Here is a 25,409-nt window from a genome sequence, read left to right on the forward strand (position 1 = left end):
ATTTTCATAATGGACTTTTTTAGGTTAATTCTTAAATGTTGTTCTCCGTATATATGAAAGACATTGCTGCAGATGTAAATAAATATTAAATATGTTATATAAATAAATTTAAGTATTTTTATATTGGACTTTTTTAGGTTAATTCTTAAATGTTGTTCTCCGTATATATGAAAGACATTGCTGCAGATGTAAATAAATATTAAATATGTTATATGAATAAATTTAAGTATTTTCATAATGGACTTTTTTAGGTTAATTCTTAAATGCTGTTCTCCGTATATATGAAAGACATTGCTGCAGATGTAAATAAATATTAAATATGTTATATAAATAAATTTAAGTATTTTTATAATGGACTTTTTTAGGTTAATTCTTAAATGTTGTTCTCCGTATATATGAAAGACATTGCTGCAGATGTAAATAAATATTAAATATGTTATATAAATAAATTTAAGTATTTTTATAATGGACTTTTTTAGGTCAATTCTTAAATGTTGTTCTCCGTATATATGAAAGACATTGCTGCAGATGTAAATAAATATTAAATATGTTATATAAATAAATTTAAGTATTTTTATAATGGACATTTTTAGGTTAATTCTTAAATGTTGTTCTCCGTATATATGAAAGACATTGTTGCAGATGTAAATAAATATTAAATATGTTATATGAATAAATTTAAGTATTTTTATAATGGACTTTTTTAGGTTAATTCTTAAATGTTGTTCTCCGTATATATGAAAGACATTGCTGCAGATGTAAATAAATATTAAATATGTTATATGAATAAATTTAAGTATTTTCATAATGGACTTTTTTAGGTTAATTCTTAAATGTTGTTCTCCGTATATATGAACGACATTGCTGCAGATGTAAATAAATATTAAATATGTTATATAAATAAATTTAAGTATTTTCATAATGGACTTTTTTAGGTTAATTCTTAAATGTTGTTCTCCGTATATATGAAAGACGTTGCTGCAGATGTAAATAAATATTAAATATGTTATATAAATAAATTTAAGTATTTTTATAATGGACTTTTTTAGGTTAATTCTTAAATGTTGTTCTCCGTATATATGAAAGACATTGCTGCAGATGTAAATAAATATTAAATATGTTATATAAATAAATTTAAGTATTTTCATAATGGACTTTTTTAGGTCAATTCTTAAATGTTGTTCTCCGTATATATGAAAGACGTTGCTGCAGATGTAAATAAATATTAAATATGTTATATAAATAAATTTAAGTATTTTTATAATGGACTTTTTTAGGTTAATTCTTAAATGTTGTTCTCCGTATATATGAACGACATTGCTGCAGATGTAAATAAATATTAAATATGTTATATGAATAAATTTAAGTATTTTCATAATGGACTTTTTTAGGTTAATTCTTAAATGTTGTTCTCCGTATATATGAACGACATTGCTGCAGATGTAAATAAATATTAAATATGTTATATAAATAAATTTAAGTATTTTCATAATGGATTTAGTTGTTTGATAAAAATAATGTTTGTACCAGTGAAAATATTTAACATACTCTACATTACGAATATCGTTTAAGGAATACATCTTCAATAATTTTTTTTTTGTGGCAGACGTATTTTCTTTGACACCATCGTGATAGAATACACAATCGTGAATGAGTTTTTAAATAATTTATTTCTTTTAATACATTAAGTTGCTGACATTATTTTTTTCAGACTGAATCCCTTTCCAATCTTATCAAAAAAGACATTTTCTCTTTTAAACAAAATAGAAAATTTAGTTGATTATTTGCTTTCTTTGTGTTTTTTAATTAAAGTTATGAATGGTTTCTTTTTTATTTTGTATTTTACTTATAATTAAAATAATCCTGTGTATAAATGATGTGTTTGTTGTTTTTTTTTTCATTTATTTCGATGTTGTGTATAAATAATTCATTGTTAATTAAGTAACTCAGTTGATCATGAGTTCAGTAAAAATCGACTTTATCTTACATGTCTATAATTTGGCGATATTGGATACAAACCTAAACATAAATAAATGTGGATGATTATAAATAAACTTTAATTAAAATTTTCAAACAAGAAATCATAAAACGTTGTTAATTATTGCTAAAATACTGATGATAGCGAGTTTTTTATTCGCAGAAACCCTATTTAAAATCGTTTATACTGCATGAATAAATACACACATATTCACACAAAATTAATCGATAATCTATTTGCATATCAGTTATATGGCATTGAACAATTAGGGTTGTTCTGCTTTCTATTTGATTGTCGATGCTTATGTCGTTTTTAACAATTTTACGATAAAATGATTTATGTCTGCTAAGACAATTTCATGATTAAATCGTGTTTTATATATTTTAAATTGTATTCTTTTAATCTTTCTGAATTTTATATTTACTAAATTCCATGCAGAAAACTTAAATTATATCCAAAGTGGATAGAAAATGCTTTTGATTTGACAAATTTCTCAATAGTAGTGTGCTTGCATCTTGTTTATTTCTTACACATTATCCATCAACATTTCAATTGTTTTCACTTTTCATCAACTTTTAACACGAATACTTCTACGGATATTTTAAACAAGATTCGACAAAAACAATAAAAAGTTAGAAAAACAAATACAAATATGAAAGCAGCAAATGTTACTTATCTACATCTACTATAAGGTTTTATCTTTAATTCTGTATTGAACTGGGAAATGCTTAAAATAAATTAATTTCAACTATAGTTAGAATGAGAAAATATGGATGACATTGAACATAGAATATCGATAATCGCTAAAAACCGAAAATTGAATAAAAATCACAGCTAAAACAATTGAACGAAAAAATAATGTTCAATCGAACTGTATATTGGACGGGAAATTAATGTTCAATCGAACTGTACATTAATTATTATCAATAAATTCAATTCAACATTAACCTGTAAAAACAGATGACAATAATAACGTTAACCGGCATGTTTTGTGGATTTGAATAAAATGGAAGACTTTAAAAATAAGTGTGCGATTATTTTATTAAAACTATTCCTCAAACATTTTGTTCACTGTACATCTTCATCATGTTAGTTTTTATTCATTGTCGTTAGTCTGCACACATCCCATCTTACTACTTCATAAAAATAATAATAAATACAGCAGGTTATTCATTAAAAAAGTATATTTTAGAACCACAGTTGCAATTAGAGAATTTGGAAAAAGAATCTCGCCTTTCTTGCTTTGATTGTGTGTCTCAATGTGTGGAATTTAAAGAAAAACTCTGTCTCACCTCAAACAAAATATACTGCAACTTTGATCTGAATGGCTATTAATCAAAATCATTAAGGTGATTATGCGGAAACTTAAACAAGTATCTATTATAGTTACCTTAAAACTTCTGCATGTTAATATAGTAAGGGGAAACGGGGAGGGAATTTCCGAGCAGTCTGAAGAGATAAACTATTCGAATAGAATGCTTTCCAGCATCTACATGTCACAAAATTGAATCCACTACGACTATGTAATTCCTACGATTACGGATCTAAAAACTAATCTATTAAAGCTGACATAGTTATGTGAAACAGAAAAAAGAATGAATGAAACTTAGTAGAATTTAGTGTTTCCAACGATGATGCTTAGGTTAAACAGAGGTGAGAGGGAAAGAGAACGAAATACGAAGGTCATGTGTACGACTTGAAAAGAAACTGCAATCTCAGGAATCTCTTCATCATAACTATATGATATAATATTAGATGATGTAATTATAGGATGTAATTATATGATATACTTATAATAATATTGATGTAATGGTAGGATGTAATTATAGAATGCAATTATACGATGTAATGATAGGATGTAATTATAGGAGTATAACAGCATCTACATATCTTAAAAGTGAAACTGTTTAATGTTGTTGATACGCAAGAACGCCAAGTATATGTACATCGAGGGAGCACGTGCATTAGAGGGCATTTCGTTAAAAATACTTGTAAAAAAGATACAAGGATGCAACATTACAGTGATGGGACAGGAGGTTGAACTTGATTCATATTAGAATGGAGATTATTTTTATGCAATTTTAAAAAAAGTGAGTGACAAGTGGTAGATGCATCAGCTGAATTGTGACTTTCTAAACATATGGTGTACATGTTTCAGCTGCGAATAATTTTCTTTCACGGTAGAAAAACGCCCACTTTCTTTGCAGCAGCCTTGGCAATGCCTTCAATGTATTTGTTCCAATTCAAGTTGCCTGTGAATATTAAGCCGGTGAGTTCAAACAATGAATTCGCGGTTTCAATTTTGTATTCTACAAGTTGCACTTGTGCATTTTACCCTTGCGCAGCAAGTTCCCGTTCTGTGAGCCGTGGCCAAGCAACATTTAAGAGATGCAATGTTTGACAAATATCTCGTGCTTTTTCAGAATGCGCGCCATTTAAACATTGAATGAAATTCAGGAAATGGACGTCATTAAATGTTTACATTACAACGTTGAATAAAATTGTAGTGCAATTTTAAATCCTGATCATCGTTGTTTTGCTTATACATGTAATATAGATAATATTAACTGATGTCTTTACATGTAATTTGCCGACACGAAAATTCGGAGACTAAGTGAAATACTTCAATCTTATTCGCCGATATCGCCATCTATTTATTTTACTGTGAGGACGGGGTGATTCTGAAGTCTGGATTGCATTGTAATAAATTTTATAAATATTTTTTTATGTCCCAACAAGTCGGATGACTAAGGATGTAAGCCTGTCTACCAAAAGATGCAGTCTTCAGGCAGTGTCCAGGAAGTCTGGGGAATCTATCTTCCTTGCTGGCGGAAGTTTCTTGCCTGGGTTACTTTATTCGTGACATCATTACTTGATAGACATGAAAAATTGCCTATTGCTTTTTCTCGGGGTAAAGTCTTTGGGCATAATCCAGAAAACAACATCCCTTAACATAGACAGACTCGCGTAATTCATGATTTAAAAAAAATTGCTAAAAAATACAGGATGTAAATTCTCCACCCCCCCCCACTTTTTTTTAGTTAATTATTCAGTTTTGCAATTTTTTAATGAAGATTATTTGGATTATTCGGATTTGTTAATATTGAAATAATATATATATATATATATATATATATATATATATATATATATATATATATATATATATATAATTAAAAATAATGAAAGGAATAAATTATACGATGGTCAACATCATGAATTTGGGAATATAACTTTTGTCATTTATTCTCTATATTGCTCTGTAATTACATTGAGCTTCTTAAATAAGGATTGATATATAATAAGAAAATATTTTTCTACAGAAATATATATATAGGCACCGCCAAAAATGGCCGCAAAATCAAGTTGTTGTTTTTTAAAACGAAATTACATTTATTAAAATCCATTATTTCTGAGTAACTTTTTTTTTCCAGAAAGATAAAACCCTGAATTTTTTCATATAGAAAACAGAATAATGTAAAACTTTTTCTACTATTTTTAATTCAATTTTAAATGTTAAATTTTCCCAAAAAGTTAACAATTGACATTTTTTGTCTTGCACAAAAAACGGACATAAATATTTAAAAAAAAAAAAAAAGGGTTTGGAAATAATTAATTTATTTATTTATTGTCTAACTAAGATTTAGGATGATTTTCTAAGAGAATATGCAAAAATATTATAATATAAGTACCTGGATTTCAAATAATTACACTTATTCATATAGGTAACCAGATATTTCCCGTCGATCTAGAGTCTAGATCGACACTGTTTACGTTTGCGTTTGATAAGAAGAAAACTATGGAAGACCAAACAGGCAAAACAAAAACTTATTTTTCAGTGACGAAAATTTCAATGTATTATTAAGCTGAGGCTTGCCAGTACCAGATGGGTGACCATTTGTATGAGTTTGGTTTTTAATATGTATGTGTGTGGGGGCCAGGCTCCCCAAAATGGGGGATGGGGAAATTTAAAGCAGAATAAAAAAAAATTATTTCAGCGCGTTTGGTCCACCGTAGTCGAAAGGCGGCAAACGTTTTCAAACGGGATCGAAAAAAATGATGCTATTTTTAACACAAAGGGCACAATATTTATCGATTTTTTTTGTATCGATTATTCACAGCATGCCCTGTTTAATAATGGTCATGCATTATTCGGCTCGCTAAAAAAAAATTGTTAATTTATTTATCAAAAATTTTAAAATGGCTTTTTTCGTATAAATATTTAAAAAAAATTTTTTTTTTTTTTTGCTTAACTTAAATTAATTATTTTACTTAACGTATTCACCGAATTTCACACTTCAAAACTCCAAAGCGGGATAATTAAACACAATCGAAGTTCTGATATTCCGACGTCAAAATAAGGTATGCAAACAATTTTTTTTTAAATCTATAATTCTGTCCCTTACAACAACACAATATCTTGTGTTCAGTTTCAGATGATTATTTTAAGCATATTTGCTCCCACTTCAAAACAAGGGGGGGTTGTAAGCAATATATATATATATATATATATATATATATATATATATATATATATATCGTTTATGAAAAATAAGTACACTGTTATAAAGTTCATTCTTCTCCTAATAATCGCTTAAAATTTCATATTGATCGGATAATTACCTGATTTTTGGTAGATATTTAAAAAGACGGTCCGTCAAAAAGTACTGACCTGCCCCCCCCCCCTAGTTTTGGCGGTGCCTATATATATATATATATATATATATATATATATATATATATATATATATACATTAATTACTACCTAGATAACTTTTGTTTTAATGTATTTTAATGCTTTTATTCAGTACAAAAATGGCCACCACTTATAACATGTAACAGTTACATTGCTTAATATCCGGAAAACTTCAACTATGGCCCCCGCGTTGCATTATATAAAACATGCGGAAAAGTATCTTTTCAGTACCGTGAAAATTTGGTTTAAGAGTAAATGTATTCATTATAAAGCCCCGATAGTTCGAATTCAAGGTAGGTAGAAGAGTAACTTATCTTACTTTTGTTACTTTTTTGTTTGTTGGCTTCTCTTAACAGAAATCCATACAATGGTGGAGTGTTATTTTTAATTCTACTTTATTTTTTGTTGCGGTAAAAAATGCAGATACAGAAGAAAATAGTTAAAACTAAGTATTGCACTGATTAAAAATAAAACTAAAAAAAAAAAAAAAAAAACGGAGCAATTTTCGTTTCATTTTGCTAGTAAAATTATGTCTTCATTCTTAAATCATGTCCAGTTTCTTGATACAACTTTAAGACGAATTATTTTTCGTTCACGGAAGCCGATAAGAAACCTGTTAATATTTTATTTTACGGATTTTAACCGTAGTTCGACTAATCTAATTAATAAAAGAATGTTCAGTTTTACAAAAATAAGCCTCACTTTTATATTTTCATGTATTTCATTATTTAATGAATTCGACACAAAACGAGAAATTAAAAACAAAACAAAACCAAAAAAACAAGACTTAATTAATTGACAAATATAATCTAAACAATTCGGCACATTTAACTCATGAACTCATTTTTAAAAACAAGACTTAATTGACAAATATAATCTAAACAATTCAGCACATTCAACTCATGAACGGATATTTTTACACGAGGAACGAAATAATGATTACACCGTGTTACGGTGACTTTTAGTCATTGTTTTGTAGCCGTTGATTTTCTCTTCAAATAATTTTACGTTTAAATCTTGTTTTTCGTCTTTTAATTTTGATTCTTTTATATTTTCATATATTTTATTTCTTAATGAATTGGACACACAAAACAAAAGTTGTATCAATTTGCTAAAGAAATCATAACAAACAAAATTTCTGTTTTGAACACAATAAAAAAAAACGAATTACATCCGTTTTTTTTTTTTTCAAATTAAATTCCTGGAATGAAAGGTAAGTTTATTTTATTTTATTTTATTTTAGAAGAAAAAAAAAACAACAACAACAACAACAAAAGAATTCACCCCCACCCCACCCCGAAATGGCAGGTTAGCTTTTTTACACTTAAAAAAAATAAATTTAATAACTTCTTAAAATAAGTTTAATTTTATTGCTTTCCAATCCAAAAAAAATGGCACTTTTACAGAATAGGGACGAGATTTTGTATTCGATAAATATAGTTATCAGATAAAAGCAATGGTTTCAACTGATTTTTTTTGTCAATTCTAATAAGTTACAATGGTAACTTCCAACTTATGCAGTCGAAATTATCTGAATTTTACTGAATTATTAAACAACTTTAATCGTGTTAGCAAGTGAAAAATCTCTGCCAATTTGGTTAAATAAAAACGGAAAATTATTCCCTTTTTAATTCTGTGCTTGACGATCTTTTTTCATCAAATATTTTTTATTTTCTTTCCAAAATAATTTTCCACCATATCGATAATCGTAATTTTTGAATATAATCAGCTTAAAAATACGAGCAATACATAGATACCGTTGTTTTCATGTGAAAATCAGTTTTACGATTTCCGAAATTTCGTCCCAATAGTGTAGAAGCACTAAAAAGTCTCTTAAAAAAATATTCAATTTGACATTTAGATTTTTATTTAAAAAATAGGTTTATCGAAATAATACTTATATTTCTAAGAAAATAATAAAAATTACGATAAACACAATAATGTAATTCGAAGTTGGTTGAATTGTTAAACAAATTAACACAAACACTGCTTTTTAATATTAAATTGTTTTAACATTAAAAAATATTTTTCTATCCGCATTTACATTTTATGTTGATAGAACATTCTGTTTGATTTTCTAAAATCCCATTTGAGTTTTAATGTTTTATCCAATGTTTCAGATTTTAGAATGGAGATTACGTCATTTTATAAAGTTTACATAAAATAAGCACCTATTACTAATTAGCAGAAACTTAATGAAAAAAAAAAAGTTAAATTTTTACAATAAAACCCAGTGTAGTTAATTCATTAAAAATATCCAAAATCTACCTTTGCGGAGGAGGATGCTATTACACTTAAAGTCCTTTTAAAAATCTTAAAAGAAGCAATTAAAAAAGCTAAAAAATAAATATTTAAGATTTCCAAGTTGGGATAACTTTCCTATATAAATTTAACGTAGAATGAGCACCCACTTCATGGCCAGTTAATGATCAACAATACATGTAATCGTTCAGTTTCCATAATTTAGCTATAGACTCGTAAAGATTTTTGCTTTTTTATTTTTATTTTTTTCCGGAGGAGCTGTAGAGCCCCTGTGTTTTTTACTATTCTGCACTTTCACGTAAGAATTTAATAAACAAAATATACTGTAAAATATCGCAAATAAGATTACTGAATGGTTCAAAACAGCAATTGATGCACATGTTCATACACGGATGTTCTTCAGTAAAACCTACTCTCCCCAATGGTTTACTTCTACATGTGCAGTTGCCATTGCTCAGAGGCAACATGCATACCGTAGATTTATCCAACGTAAGTCCTGTACAAACAAATAAAAGTATATAGAAGCTAGAAATAAGTGTAGATTTTCCAGAAATCACAAGTTCCTAATTTTTGTGCTTAAATGCGTTTTCTGGTGGTTTCAGTATATTTACTCATAGCTCCTTCTTAGCAACAGCTAAGAGTAAATATACTGAAAACACCAGAAGACGCGTTTAAGTGCAAAAATTAGGAACGTGATTTCTAGAAAATCTGCAGTAGTGTAGTAAATAATGGGCAACCGACAATATCCCCAATATCAAACAATTATGAAGTTGTTTGCACAGCAACTGAGAAAGCTATCATGCTTGCTGTCCAGTTTGCCTCAAACTCTACCTTGGACCCAGCAAGCCATTCCCTCCCTAATTTTCCTCTGTGGACAAAAACCACACTAGATGGTCTAAAGATTACGCCCGCCCAAGTACATGATATTATAAAAAACCTTGACACCTCAAAAGCATGTGGACCTGACCTCATCTCAGCTGTACTATTAAAAGGTCGCTCATGTTCTCTCTAAACTCTTTAACAAATGCCTTAACGAATCTTGCTTTCTTGGCTGCTGGAAAACTGCTTCTGTGGCACCAGTTTACAAAAACTCTGGCGAAAGAACTGGCCCATTAAATTATCGCTCAATTAGCCTCCTCCCTCTTTTCGCCAAAATATTTGAGTCCTTAATTAATCAAGCTCCAGTCCAACACTTTACAGCTGTTAAACTTCTGTCAGACCACCAATATGGATTTAGGCAAGCCCGTTCTACTACAGATATTTTAACTGTAATCTCTGAACGTTTATACTAAGCACGGAATAAAGCAGGGGAGGGTAGGGTAGTAGCCCTTGATATACTTAAGGCTTTTGACAGAGTATGGCACGATGGTCTTCTGATGAAAATAAAATCCTATGGTATTACTGGACGAACGCTTAGCATTATTAGATCCTTCTTAAAAGAGAGAAGAATCCAGGCTGTCTTCGATGAGCGTATGTCAAAAAATGTTTATATAAATGTGGGTGTGCAACAGGGATTGATTTTTTGACCTTTGTTATTTCTGATATTCATAAATGACTTGCCTGATAAAATTGTCTCTGAGATGGGTATATTTGCCGAAGACACCACGCTCTATAGCAGGCACGTGGGTAAAACTAATGAGCACATATCCAAGGAAATGGCCAAAACACTAGAGGAAGACCTCTAGTCTGGAGTGGAATAGGGTCAAACATGGATGGTAACGATATTTCAGCATTAAGTGAAACACACTCAGCTAGTGATTTACATTAGATCTGTTAATCAGTTGTACATCTTCAAAACTAATCAATTCAAAAAGTGGGTTATGTAAAAACAAGTCGATTGAAAAAGGGGGTTGTTACACACTTTTTATACATTAGATAAATTATTCACGATACTGCCTCAGTACAATAATCATGTACATGTTTTATAAATATTAGGCGTAACAACCATCACTGGAAAAGATGGGCATTAGAGAAGTTTAATTCATGAAAAGTAGAATCATCCTTTGTAGTCGCTATTTCACAAACCACAATCTCATATACGTGTAGAGGAAGCTGTCAATTTTAGATATACTATACCCTCAAGAGTTTAAGTGGTTGGGGTTCTGGAACTCACGGCAGTTATTCCTCAGAATCTTGCTTTCAGGTACCTACAATACCTTCCAGCAGTCAACTTCAGAAAGCATGCGTTGGGAAGACAGATAAACTCAAATTAACACTACGAAAACAACTATTACGTTGAAAACGCTTTATTAATTAGGTAAAAAAATCTGAAACAAAAATAAAACAAAAGGAGTAGTTAAATGGAGAAAACATAATTAAACAAAAGGAAATAATACATGCAAATAATTACATTTTGGACTGGGCTTCCAAATAAAAAAATTCTGGGATTTATTTTATCTTTTTCAATCAACTGTTAGGTGAAAGTCCGTAACAGTTAAAAAAGTGTATTTTCTCCATTAAATTGTTGAGTGAAAGTATGAAGCTGTTAGAATGTGTCTCTTCTTTTTTATTAAATTGTTAGGTGAAAGTATGGAGCGGTTAGAAAAATGTCTTTTTTTTCTTTTTTATTAAATCGTTAGGTGAAAGTGTGGAGCAGTTATGTTTCTTTTTCCTACGGAGGTTGTTATTTTAGTACGGTGCATAAACTACACAAGCGTCCACAAAATAAAAATTAGAAATAAAAGTCTGAGAAAATATATAAGTTCTGTGCGAGCGAAGGAGAGAATAAATTAGAATTTCTCCAAATTGTAGAAAGAACTTAAACACTGGATTAATTAAACATAAATAAGGTTTCAAGTTTTTTTATAGAAGGAATAGGCAGTTAAAGTCGATAAAGATGAGGAATATCGGGATGTTTTGAACGTACCTCATGGCTTAGGACGGGAGATAGCCCAGTTCATGGAGTCCACTAAAGACCGTGTGTATCGTTTCAAATTCCGCGGTGAAAAGGAAGGACAGAATCGAAGACAAGACTAGGACGAGATCCCGTGAGAACCCGAAGTTCTCAAAGGATAGCAATATGAAGTTTTTCCTTTTCTTATTTTTATTTTAAACGGTTAAGTTTTCCATTAAAGAAAGATCACGAAGGGAAGAAGTAAGAAAGGAAAACTAATTAAAAAACTCGCACAGAGATGAATGAAAAAGAGGCACGGGGCACCGGTGCTCTTAAAGTATGTTTCCTTGTTAAAAAGAGCCCGGTCTGAAGACAGAACAGTTAATCTGCCAAATATAAATAGTGTTCTTTGAAGGTGAGCTTTACACGACTTTGCAACTCTTTATTCAATGCGATAAAGAAGCACTCAGTTTTTGTTTGTTGATATGTATATATATATATATATATATATATATATATATATATGCATAATATATATCAATATGTATTTATATATCAATATGTATATATATATATATATATATATATATATATATATATCCATATGTATATATATACATATCCATATGTATATATATATCAATATGTATATATGTATATATATCAATATGTATATATATATATATCAATATGTATATATATATATATCAATATGTATATATATCAATATGTATATATATCAATATGTATATATATATCCATATGTATATATCAATATGTATATATATATATATCAATATGTATATATATATCAATATGTATGTATATATCAATATGTTTGTATATATCAATATGTATGTATATATATATCAATCTGTATATATATCAGTGTGTATATGTTATGTAATGGGTGATATTTTACAGAAGGTACCAAATGTGTTACGTGTTCTTGTTTAGTGTTCTTGTTTGTAAGAGAGATGCAGTCTTATAGATAATATACATTGACATGTAATACAAAATGAGAGGAGATTAGACCGAGAGTTTGCGCGTTTGGCATTTATACGTTTTACAGTTCTGTATGAATGGGAGTGTTTCTATAAATATTGATACATATATTTGCCTGTTCTACAAGTATTTTAGTGGTGAATGCTCTGATGAACTGCAATCACTTGTGCCCCCACGACGCGAGCACCCTCGACAAACCCGACAGGCTACTAGATCCCACCCCCACACTGTAGAGGTCCCTAGATGTAAAAGATCTTTTTACTCCAATAGTTTCTTCCCCAGAACCGCAAGACTCTGGAATTCCATTCCAGGTCCCTGCTTCCCCAACAGTACTGACGTGCAGAAGTTCAAGTGTAACGTGAACCGACACCTTGCTGCCCAAATCCCTACATAGTACCCCAGTAGTTGTTGCCCCTGATAGTAGCCCCCTACACCAAAGTGGCAATTTGCCTTGTTTGGGGTGAAAATGTAAGAAAAAAAATATATATATATATTTCTTACCTATTTTTGAGATGATGATTTTCACAAAGTTCTTAGAATATAAATATATTAGAATACCTTTTCTGTTGAATCACAACACGAAGACACAGATACACAACGATGATGACGCCCTTTATTCTATGGTCAGTCCATGATTTCGCTTGAGGAATTCAAAGTTTATTTACATGTTTTTTTCTTCTCCTAACATTCGCTTCCAAGGTTTGACGTCAGCAGCCGTCTCCGACCTGTCTCTCGGCTCCCTCTCTCCAACTCTTCTCCTCTTCTCCCAGACTACATCTAAAACTCTACCTATATTGAGAACTCGTCACGTCATCGCATGATTAAACATGTGGTCATAAAGCACGTTGGATGACATGCATTACACTGAAATGATCCAACAAGTTCATTAACCTATTTTTCAAGTAATATGTTTACAATTTCAATTGACGATTAAATTCCTTATTTTCATTTTTATAACTGAAGAAATTTCATCATTACATTCCTTTTCCAATAACAGATATGTACGCTAAACAATTGCAATTCAACATTCCTTATTTCAATAACATTCTGTATTTATTTTAACTTATCATTGGCAATTTTAATTCCAAATGTACCTTCGCACGTTCGAATCCTTTACAATCCTATTACATATTTACATTGTACTAAATCCCCATTATTTTACTTACATGAAAAGTAACCAGCCCGTTACCATGTAATATATATATATATATATATATATATATATATATATATATATATATATATATATCACTATGTATATATATAACTATGTGTATATATATAACTTTGTATATATATCACTTTGTATATATATCACTTTGTATATATATCACTTTGTATATATATCACTATGTATATATATATATCACTATGTATATATATCACTATGTATATATATAGGTATATATATATCACAATGTATATATATATATATCACTATGTATATATATATCACAATGTATATATGTCACTATGTATATATATATATCACTATGTATATATATAGGTAAATATGTATATATACGTATATATCACTATGTATAGATATGCATATATACATATATATATACCAATGTATATATGTCACTATGTATATATAAATACTATGTATATATATATATAGGTATATATGTTTATATACATATATATCACTATGTATAGATATGTATATATACATATATATAACTATGTATATATATCACTATGTATATGTATATATATCACTATGTATATATATATACCACTATGTATATATATCACTATGTATATATATATCACTATGTATATATATATATATATCACTATGTATATATATATCACTATGTATATATATATATCACTATGTATATATATATCACTATGTATATATATATATATCACTATGTATATATATATATATCACTATGTATATATATATAACTATGCATATACATATCACTATGTACATATATCACTATGTATATGTATATATATATATATATATCAAATGCCTGAGGGAGTATCTATACAAAGATGATGTTACAGAGTCTTAGCTTTGTACGGCAGCTAAGTCTCTCTCTCTCTGTTCAAAATGTTGAGATCCATCAACAAGCAAGAGCAAGATAGCCAGCAACAAATTAAACTGCAAACCAGCTTAAGGCGGGTACTGGTCTCCCGCTTTATGTGTTTTTTTTTAAACCAGAGATGTGCTTCTGCTGGAAAGGTTGCCTTCACCACGACTTACGGGAGCCCTCTTCACCCTAATACACGTATACACACACACACACACACACACACAAATATACACGGTGCTAGTTGGCCGTTGACCCAGAAAAGGAGTTAATTCACACTTTGAATGAATTAATGTGTATATATATATATATATATATATATACCACTATGTATATATATATATACCACTATCTATATATATACCACTAGGTATATATATACCACTATGTATATATATTTACCACTATGTATATATATATACATACTATGTATATATATACATATATATATACCACTATGTATATATATACCACTATGTATATATATATATACCACTATGTATATATGTGTACCACTATGTATATATATATACCACTATGTATATATATTTATATATCACTATGTATGTATATATATCACAATGTATATATATATTACTATGTATATATATTACTATGCATATATATCACTATGTATATATATCACTATGTATATATATATCACTATGTATATATATATCAATATGCATATATATATCAATATGCATATATATATCAATATGCGTATGTATCAATATGTATATATATGTATATAACTATATCAATATGTATATATCAATATGTATATATATCAATATATATATGTATATATATATCAATATGTATATATATCAAAAACCTTGATTCGAGTAAAGCAACTGGCCCTGACGGTATTCCAATTATAGTACTCAAAAACTTCAACCTGAATTAGCGCCCATACTTACAAAACTGTTTAAACGTTGTCTTAACGAGAATAGTTTCCCATCTCCGTGGAAAATCTCATCAGTATGCCCTGTATTTAAGAATTCAGGTGATCGCTCATCCCCCTCTCAGTACAGGCCAATAAGTCTCCTGTGCGTCATGAGTAAGTTGCTAGAATCTGTGTTAAATACAGAAGTAATCAAACATCTCAGCAAAAATAACCTTCTTAGTGACACTCAATATGGTTTCCGTTCTGCTAGATCTACAGCAGATGTCCTTACAGTTATATCGCATAGGATTAGCAAATCTCTCGACGGTGGCAATCTTTCTAGGGCAATTGCTCTTGACATATCTAAAGCCTTTGATAGGGTATGGCATAAAGGTTTACTTCATAAGATCGCTAGCTATGGTATAGCTGGAAAAGTCTTCTCAATTATTAAATCATTTCTTTCTGATAGGTTCATAAGAGTAGTAGTTGAGGGGCAAAAATCAGAAGCTCACAGTATTAATGCCGGTGTCCCTCAGGGATCCATCCTGGGCCCAACTCTTTTCCTGATCTACATTAATGATCTTCCAAATCATATCCTTACATCATTTGTAGACATTTATGCTGACGACACTACCATTTATGGTAGCACATCTAAGACAGTAAATGACCAAGTTCTCTCCAATTCTCTCTCCTCTGATCTTGAGCACGTAGTACAATGGGGAAAGGAGTGGCTGGTTACTTTTAATGCATCTAAAACCAAGCTTCTCTCTTTACATCATCAACATTCTAATCCACATTTGTCATCAATTGAAATGAATGGCTCTCGTCTTCAGGAGGCCTCAAGTTTTGACAAGCTTCTGGGCTTGACCATTACTCCTGATCTTAAATGGAACACGTATATCAAATCTGTTGCCAAGGCCGCTGGAAAAATGGTGGGATCTTTCTATCGATCCAGTAGATATCTCACTGCTGATGCTATTCTCTACCTATAAAAGAGCCAGGTACGTCCAAGGATGGAATACTGTTGCCACATCTGGGCAGGAGCTGCTAGAAAGGACTTGTCCTGCCTTGATAGAGTTCAAAATAGACTTCGTAGCCTCGTAGGAGATGTCCTTTTCTCCTCCTTGCAACCTCTATCTCACAGAAGAGATGTTGCGAGTTTGTCTCTGATGTATCGTTATTTTCATGGAAAGTGTTCAACTGAGCTTCAATCTATGGTCCCCCCTCGCCAAACTTTCACAAGAAACACTCGTCTAGCTGTAAACACTTTCAATAATTTCCCCCACTCTTTATCTGTGCCTAAACCTAAACGTAGATTCCATGAACAAAGCTTCTTTCTTAGAACTGCACGCCTGTGGAATTGTCTTCCGTTTTCCTGCTTTCCGGCTGACTACAATATGGTTGTGTTCAAGTCTAAAGTAAATAAGTTCTTGATGAGCCGTTCCATATAAGTTATTAAATTTACCAAATTTTCATTACTAATGATTACTATATTGACCAATTTCTACTGTACACTCTTTAACCCTTATCCTTGAGTGGCCTCTGGGCCTTGATAATGTGGTGACGCCTTTGTAAAAAAAAAAAAAAAAAAAAAAATATCAATATGTATATATATAAAGATGTATATATATCAATATGTATATATATAAAGATGTATATATATCAATATGTATATATATCAATATGTATATATATCAATATATATACATCAATATATATATATATATATATATATATATCAATATGTATGTATATCAATATGTATATATATCAATATATATATATATCAATATATATATATATATATATATCAATATATATATATATCAATATATATATATATCAATATATATATATCAATATATATATATATATAATTATATATATATCAATAAATATATCAATATATATACCAATATTTTTATATACCAATATATATATCAATATATATATATATATATATATATATATATATACCAATATGTATATATACCAATATATATATATATATACCAATATTTATATATATATATATATACCTATATATATATATATATATATATACCAATATATATATACCAATATAATTATATATATACCAATATATATATATATACCAATATATATTCCAATATATATATATACCAATATATATATACCAATGTATATACCAATATATATATATATATCAATATGTATATATCAATATGTATATATACCAATATTTATATATATACATATATATATCAATATGTATATATATTAATATATAAATATGTATGTATATATAAATATGTATATATATATTAATATATCAATATGTATGTATATATCAATATGTATATATATATATTAATATATCAATATGTATGTATATATCAATATGTATATATATATATTAATGTATCAATATGTATGTATATATCAATATGTATATATATATATATTAATATATCAATATGTATGTATATATCAATATGTATATATATATATATTAATATATCAATATGTATGTATATATCAATATGTATATATATATTAATATATCAATATGTGTATATATCAATATGTATATATACATTAATATATCAATATGTATGTATATATCAATATGTATATATATATAAATATATCAATATGTATGTATATACCAATATGTATATATATATATTAATATATCAATAGGTATGTATATATCAATATGTGTATATATATATATATATTAATATATCAATATGTATGTATATGTCAATATCCATATATATATTAATATATCAATATGTATGTATATATCAATATCTATATATATATATATATATATTAATATATCAATATGTATGTATATATCAATATGTATATATATATATATTAATATATCAATATGTATGTATATATCAATATCTATAAGTATATATATTAATATATCAATATGTATGTATATATCAATATGTATATATATATATCAATATTTATATATATATCAATATTTATATATATCAACATTTATATATATGAATATGGATATATATATAAATATATATGAATATATATATAAGTGTGTATCATTTTTTCTTTTGTTATTCCTTCCAATAAATTGAAAAAAAGAATGTTTAAACAATGATACTAAAATATAACTTAATTTATTTCTTTTATTTACAGATGCTGCTGCTGGATGACTGTTATTACATTTTTATGGATCAGTGTGTTTTATTATAGAAAATTATTGATATGAAATGCGAATATCATTATATGTCATTACATTTTTATAGATCAGTATGTTTTACTATAGAAAATTATTGATATGAAAGGCAACATATATATGTATGCGAATATGTGTTTCCTAGATTACTACTATTCATAAAAAGTAATGGAAATAGTGTAGAAAATCACACACACATGTAAGATAATATTCACATATGCGGTAAATTCACATATGTGGTAAATGTTCAAATGAATGGAGAGGTATAAACAAGAAAATCACAATTTTCAGAAAAGTATGCAGCTTTTGAAAAGACAGTTTGGTACAAAAATCGATTCCAAGAAAATATATTTTACATATGTAAAAATAAATATTGTATTCTTGTATAAGATCATTTTTGAAATAATGCTTAATTTATATTCTGTAGTATTCACAACAGGTTAAAGTTTAGTGAAACATGCAAGTATACAGTAAGGAAAAGCCGCACTCTTGTAAAGTATGTGGATATTCTGGTTCTCGAAAATCACATTTAGTGACACATATGACAACTCACACTGGGGAAACTCCGCATACTTGTGAAGTGCGTGGTTATTCTTGTTCTCAAATATCACAGGTAGTTACACATTTGCAAACTCGCACTGAGGAAAAGCCATATTCTTGTGAGGTGTGTGGATATTCTTGTACTCGAAAATCATCTTTAGTGACACATATGCGAACTCACACTGGAGAAAAGCCACATTCTTGTGAAGTGTGTGGATATTCTAGTTCTACAAAATCACATTTAGTGAAACATATGCGAACTCACACTGGAGAAAAGCCACATTCCTGTGAAGTGTGTGGATATTCTTGTTCTACAAAATCACATTTAGTAAGACATATGCGAACTCACACAGGGGAAACGCCACATTCTTGTGAAGTGTGTGGATATTCTTGTTCTAGAAAATCATATTTAGTGACGCATATGCGAACTCACACTGGGGAAAAGCCACATTCTTGTGAAGTGTGTGGATATTCTTGTTCTACAAGATCACATTTAGTGACACATATACGAATTCACACTGGGGAAAAGCCGCATTCTTGTGAATTGTGTGGATATTCTTGTTCTACAAAATCACATTTAGCAAGACATATGCGAACTCACACTGGGGAAAAACCACATTGGTGTGAAGCTTGTGGATATTCTTGTTCTCAAAAATCATCTTTGGTGACACATATGCGAATTCATACTGGGGAAAAACCACATTCTTGTGAAGTGTGTGGATATTCTTGTTCTACAAAATCACATTTGGTGAGACATATGCGAACTCACACTGAGCCTGAAGTTGTGGGCCCCTTGATTTCTGAGAACTTCGACTGAATTAAAATAAACACAAAAAAGGGAAAATCCAAACTCTTGTGAAGTTTGTGAATATTCTTGTTTCCAAAAATCTATCCTATTGAATCATATGAGAACCCACACTGAAGAAATGTGACATTCTTGTAACGTGTGTGGCTATTCTTCTATAAAGTAACATTTAGTAACACATATTGGAACTAGCAAGCATACCCGGTGAACCAAGTGCAAGTGAAATACAAACGATTGCACTGAAAGAGACGGCTAGAATCCTGAAAAGATCTCTTGGTTGGACTCACTAAAATAGGGGTAAATGTCAGACATCTGGTTGGATGTCCCATCCCCTAGAAGAGAAAGTTTAAGAAAAATGAAAAAAAAAAAGAGAAAAAAATGTGATGCTGGGTACAATCTCAGTAGAGGCAGAAATAAAGATTAAAGTAAAAGAGTGAATCATTTTTTTACAAGGTGGTCGCCACTTATCAAGGCCCGGAAGCCACTCTGGGATAAAGGTTATTGCGTGTACAGTACGTTACTGTTCAGATTTGATAAAGTGTCTACTTAGGGGCGATTCATCAGGAATTTTTTATGTTGGACTTGAACACAGGCAGATGGGCAGAGTTCAACAGGCGTGCACTTCTAAGAAAGAAGCTTTGTTCATGGAATCTACGGTTTGGTTTTGGCACAGATGAAGAGTGGGGAAATTTTTGACAGTGCTTCCAACTATACGGGTGTTTACTTTTTATGGAGGATCTAAAACTCTATGCAGAGACAGAAAAACACCTTGTCCCCCTGATCGAAATTGTGGAAACGTTTTCAGAGGATATCTGCATGGAGTTTGGATTTGTCAAATGTGCTAAATGCCCAATAAGAAAGGGGAAAAAACAACATCCGAACATCTTCGCATCAATGACAGCCTCAGTGAAGATTTGAAAGAGGATTCCACATACAAATACCTCGACATTGAAGAAAACATAAATGTGGAACATAAAAAATGAGACGCAGGGAATAACAGGAATATGCAGTACATCTGAAAATGATCCTCAAATCTGAACAAGCCCCTAAAAACAAAATTATGGCTATAAACCAGCTTGCAATACCTGTGATCACGTAGGGTTTCGGTATTATAGACTGGCCTCAATATAACATAAACAGGCTCGATACAAAGACCAGTAAACAACTATCTCTACATAAGGTAACATACCGAAACCAATGCATGTACAGGATATACCTACCACGAAAAGAAGCCTCACTGAATTCAACCATGCATATCGTGCAACTATAGTAAGCATAGGCCAATATATTAAAAGTTCAACGGACATGAGAGACCATCATGATCATCTTTCTCAACAAATCTCAATCAAAAAGCCTGCTTAAAACTTGATAGGAGTCATACTGGATCACACTCTCGGTGTACACAGTAAACCACCGATACAGATTGCAAAAATCAAAAGAAAAATAAACCAACATTGAGATAGAGACAAGAAAACAAGGATGGAAATAAAATAAGCGAGCAGGGAAGTTCCTAGAAGAGCTGAACCAGGAGTACATAGACAAGGATGCTTCACTCCAATGGCTCAAGAGTGGGAGACTTCCATTTGATGAGGAAATACTTATTGTAGCCGGGCAAGATCAGAGCTTACTCACAAATGGATTAAAAAATAGCTGGCCTACAAACAAATGGCCAGTGTACATTTTGCTTCTCAGGCTTGATACTTCACCAGACTAGATAAATTCTTGTCCTGGAATCCAGTAAGACCAAGAGACCAAAAAAATATACTACAACATATAGTTCAAGTGTTAGCTCCAGGTTGTGGCCCCTTGCCTTCTGAGAACTTTGACTGAAGTAAAATAAAACAAATAAGTAAACAGAGGAGCCATCCACAATAGATAAAGAAGCTTCCTTGGACTGGCTCAAAAAAGGAGCCTTCCACCACGATCAGGAAAGGGTTCTAATGGCTTCTCAGGAACAGGGATTTATAACCAAGTCATTAAAGAAGATGGCTGGTCTCACTAATGACAATAAATTAAGATTCTGTCACACGGAATTAAAAATAACTCAGAAAGAGTTGAAACCTTGGTTGAAGTGAGTGTTCCTAATGATGGAGGTTTGAACAGAGCTGAAAGAGAGAAACAGACAAAATATCAATGTCTCATGTATGATAAGAAAAGAAACTTGAATCTTAGGGAGATATCAATCATACCAGTTATCATAGGTGGCACTGGGATTATGAAGAGGAGCCTGAAGTCCTACCTTACTAATATTCCTGGTGAACTAAGTGCAAAAGAGATCCAGACAATTGCCCTTAAGGGAACAACGAGGATAATAAAAAGAGCTCTGTTGGTTTCAATCTTCAAAGAAACAATTTTTTTTTAAAAAGTGATAAGCCACATAGTTTGTATGAAGTTTGTAAATATTGCTTTTCTCAATCAGATTTAGTGAAACATATGAGAACTAACACTTGAATGCCTACTAGACACTGTCCTCGAGTGGGTAAGGTCTCTCTGTACAGGGCTTTGTCAGAACAATCTGGCATGAGGATACTTTTTCAATAGAAGTAATCCCTACCAAAATATTCAAAATCACATAGTATTTGCTGCCCAAATAAGATCTCATCGCTATGGCTAACCCATATTAGCTTTTACGGGGAATGGTGCACCTTCTGATGTTACCTCAAGTAATAGCACGAAGCTGGATACTCCACCAGACTAGATAAATTCTTGTCCGGGAATTCAGTAAGACCAAGAGACAAAAATAAAAGATATACTACAAGATATGAAAATGGTTAATTGGGGAGAGGAAAATTATGTTCTCAACTTCTTTACTAACTCAATTTTTGAGAAATAAAGAACTTAAATGGAATATTCGAATATCTTTGTATCTCATATAGTGCACCTTCTCTAAGTGATGTTACCTCAAGTAACAGCACGAAACTTCGACTGAAGTAAAATGTAACAAAAAAAGAGAAAAGCCACATTCTTGTTCTCGTAAATCTCATATGAGAACTCGCTGAGGAAAAGCCGCATATTTGTGAAGTGTTTGAATATTCATGTTCTAAAAAATCACATTAAGTCGGAGATATGAAAACTCAAACTGGAGAAAACCAGAAAAGAGCTCTCGGTTGGTTTCAATGAAAAGGAGGACAATGTTGGCAGCTGGTTTGGCTGTCCTATATCCAGCGTTACAACATTCAAAGAAAGAACATTTAAAAAGAGAAAACCCACATTCTTGTAAAGTGTGTAAATATTCTTGTTCTAAAAAAATCAACGTTAGTTATGCATCTGAGAACTCAAAATTCGAATATCTATGTATCTCATATAGAGTTCAAGTGTTAGCCCCTGGTTGTGGGCCCCTTGACTTCTGAGAACTTCGACTGAAGTAAAATAAAACAAAAGGGAAACATTCTTTTGAAGTGTGTAGATATCCTTGTTCTAAAGCAACATTGATCACACACATGAGAACTCACACTGGAGAGAAGCTACATTCTAATGATGTGTGTAGATATTCTCGTTCTGAAAAATCCAAGTTAGGTACACATATATGTACTTACATTTAGTGACACATATGAGCGCTTACATTGGAGACGAAAATAGGCAAATATTTCGGACACCGTTGTCTTACAAATGAGACAGAATCAGCCAATATCTCTGCTACAGAAATTGCTCCAAAATGGCAAAAAATATATCATGAACTTTCATTGCAAGCATCTCAATTGGTCGTTCTGGTCCCCCACCACCCTGCCATGGCCAGGCGATTATTTATCGCACACGGAGGCATACACAGGAAAAGGTGAAATACAGTGCACTTCCTATTCCCTCGATCTTTTTTGCTCCGGACAGCCATGGGAGGAGCACATTTTCTGCCTCACTGTAAACGACGGGGACACACCCTCTCCACCAACACTAGTTAGGACTATCTACATAGTTCAGTGTAATAATTTTTAAAGTTTAAGTTATAATTGCTCTTGCTCCTTTTTGTAAAACTTTGTAAAATATTGTAACATATTTGTGTATAGAAATAAAAAAGTATTTCTCATATATTACAATTGTGTCGTTACGTGTTATAGAAATAAAAAAGTAAATATTTCTCAATAAAAAAGTAAATATTTCTCATATATATTACAATTGTGTCGTGTCGTGTTATGCCTGCCTTAAATATTGAGATGGCGCGACAGCATCAACATTCCTATCATATTGACTGGCCATCATGTTACAAGCTACCATTTCCAGGACATTAATATTGGCCGGCCTATAGTGTTATGCTATCACTATACAATCTTTACAGCTATGTACACCCTCTCCGCCAACACTAGTTAGGACTATCTACGTAGCTCAGTGTAATAAGTTTAAGTAATAATTGCTCTTGATCCTTTTTTTATAAAACTTTGTAAAATATTGTAACATATTTGTGAAATAATATATTAATAATAAAATATTTGTGTATAGAAATAAAAAAGAGTAAGTATTTCTCATATATATTACAATTGTGTCGTGTCGTGTTATGTCTGCCTTACATATTGAGATGGTTCGACAGCTTCAAGACGATACCAGCCAAGAAAAAAGAGCCACCAGACGAGAGCGAAGACATTATCTTGAGTGAAGGCACCCAGGTAGTCTTTTAATCTTCACCCTGACAAAAGACGTCGGACCGACAGAACTTCATACTCCTATCATATTGATTGGCCATCATGTTACAATCTACTGTTTCCACGACATTTAATATAACGTGAAGGTCGCTGAGGCCATTTAATATAACGTTTAGATCGTTCATGCCATTTAATCTAACGTGTAGGTCGTTCATGCCATTTAATATAACGTGTAGGTCGTTCATGCCATTTAATATAGCGTGTAGGTCGTTCATGCCATTTAATATAGCGTGTAGGTCGTTCATGCCATTTAATATAACGTGTAGGTCGTTCATGCCATTTAATATAACGTGTAGGTCGTTAATGCCATTGTCCGGCCGATAGTGTTGTACTATGACTATGCAATCTTTACTGCTATGTACCTATATATTGGGTGATCCGCATATGTACCTATATATTGGGTGATCCACATATGTACCTATATATTGGGTGATCCGCATATGTACCTATATATTGGGTGATCCGCATATGTACCTATATATTGGGTGATCCGCATATGTACCTATATATTGGGTGATCC

The sequence above is a fragment of the Euprymna scolopes genome, chromosome 46 (genome assembly GCF_053919585.1).
Source record: "Euprymna scolopes isolate OS-2025 chromosome 46, ASM5391958v1, whole genome shotgun sequence".
In the NCBI taxonomy this organism is placed as follows: Eukaryota; Metazoa; Mollusca; class Cephalopoda; order Sepiida; family Sepiolidae; genus Euprymna; species Euprymna scolopes.